The sequence below is a fragment of the Mirounga angustirostris genome, unplaced genomic scaffold (assembly GCF_029215605.1).
Source record: "Mirounga angustirostris isolate CCGP_5_RB_7025 unplaced genomic scaffold, mMirAng1.0.hap1 SCAF_9, whole genome shotgun sequence".
Lineage (NCBI taxonomy): Eukaryota > Metazoa > Chordata > Mammalia > Carnivora > Phocidae > Mirounga > Mirounga angustirostris.
The window spans coordinates 89,650,657-89,652,748 of record NW_026991717.1 but is presented as its reverse complement, the minus strand read 5'-3'; the positions used below and the strand labels follow the sequence as shown (position 1 = coordinate 89,652,748).

General features: G+C 38.2%; 1 pseudogene; it reads right to left on the bottom strand.

Moving 5' to 3' along the window:
- Positions 1-336: 336 nt before the first annotated feature.
- LOC123862425 (ribosomal biogenesis factor-like) lies at positions 337-705 on the bottom strand (annotated as a pseudogene).
- Positions 706-2,092: the final 1,387 nt, after the last annotated feature.

Sequence of the window (2,092 nt, the reverse complement as noted above, 5' to 3'; positions counted from 1 at the left end):
TTCTACTATTCTTTTGGTTTCTATTTCATTGATTTCCACTCTGATCTTTATTATTTCTCTTCTCCTGCTGGGTTTAGGCTTTATTTGCTGTTCTTTCTCCAGCTCCTTTAGGTATAAGGTTAGGTTGTGTACTTGAGACCTTTCTTGTTTCTTGAGAAAGGCTTGTATTGCTATATACTTTCCTTTTAGGACTGCCTTTGTTGCATCCCAAAGATTTTGAACAGTTGTGTTTTCATTTTCATTTGTTTCCATGAATTTTTTTAATTCTTTAATTTCCTGGTTGACCCATTCATTTTTTTTGTATAAAACATTTAATTTATTGGTCTTTTAGGGGTATCTGCTGTATCTCCAGTGTATTACAACTGAGCCATTAGTTTTGTCACTTCATCAACATTAACAGGTTCGTTTTCATGACACTGCTGAGGAATCAGCTGTTTCTGCAAAGATTCAAGGGAAAGGCCTTTTGAGAAATGGGCAAGTTCCTTTTGTATATCCACAAAAGCTTTCTTCACTCTGTTAACTTTTTCATCATTCACAGTGTTTATCTTCTTAAGATTAGTGGTAACTGGTTTTGCTTTGTTTTTAGACTTAAAGATTTTTTTGGCTGGCTATATGAAATACATTCCTGGACTTCTGTCCTCTTAGTTTGTTCTTGGCCATTGTCTTCAATACCCTCATGCAGCAACTCATGCTCCAGCTGACACCATCTACACAGAGAAGATCTTTTTTTTTAGTAGGATGCTCTTTAGCCTCCATATATTTGAGTTCTTTCCAAATTTCCTCTTGTGATTGAGTTATAGTTTCAAAGCATTGTGGTCCAAAAATATGCAGGGAATGATCCCAGTTTTTTGGTACTGGTTGAGACCTGATTTGTGACCCAGGATGTGATCTATTCTGGAGAATGTTCCATGTGCACTAGAGAATAATGTGTATTCTGTTGATTTGGGATGGAATGTTCTGAATATACCTGTTTAGTCCATCTGGTCCAGTGTGTCATTTAAAGCCTTTATTTCCTTGTTGATCTTTTGCTTAGATGATCTGTCCATTTCAGTGAGGGGCGTGTTAAAGTCCCCTACTATTATTGTATTGTTGTCAATATGTTTCTTTGCTTTTGTTATTGGCTTATATAATTGGCTGCTCCCATGTTAGGGGCCTAGATATTTAAAATTGTTAGATCTTCTTCTTGGATAGACCCTTTAAGTATGATGTAGTGTCCTTCCTCATCTCTTATTATAGTCTTTGGTTTAAAATCTAATTTGTCTAATGATTGCCACCCCAGCTTTCTTTTGATGTCCATTAGCATGGTAAATGGTTTTCCACTCCCTCACTTTCAATCTGGAGGTGTCTTTGGGTCTAAAATGAGTCTCTTGCAGACAGCATGTCTTTAAATGACAACCCTAAAGAAGGGAGAAATGGGAACACCTTGGGTCTTGGTGTAGTCGATGATGTACTGTGGTCCTCAAATATCCCTTCAAGGCTAAGGATGATTTTTTGCAGGGCTAAGAATGGTTTTTTGCAGGTCTGAAAACTCTACAGGCTGACGTGCTAATGTGAGATCTCTGAATAGAAAAGCCTTACCCAAATCACAATCCATTCTGGAGAGAGCCTAGATTTAAGACTGGTAGAGGGGAGGGTATAACTGTCCCCTCATTCCACATCCAGGAAAATTCTAAATTCATATCCAGACCTTCAAAGCTTTATAAGTGAAGAAGTGAGTCCGGCATGTGATGGCATCTTCCTTCTCTGCCCACTACTCTTTCTTTCTCTTTGCCTTCCACAAGTATTGATCACAAAAGCTCTGATAAGCTTGGCTTACTGATTTCTATTTCAGCATTGACAATGGTGCTCACTTTAGTTAGGCTCCTCTGAATCCTTCTTTTGACTGGACCTCAGCTTGACCTCTGTTTTGGCCAGTTCATCCACTTTTAGCAATAATTCTGCCAGATCCAACAGTTTAGCTGAAATTCCTCAACCTTGGTGTCTGATCACATTTCTCACCTCTCACTCTCAGTATCCATGCCTTACCAAGTCATGGTATGCCTTACCAAGAATCCTATGTCAGTTTAAGAATTACCCTAAAGCTACATTTTTA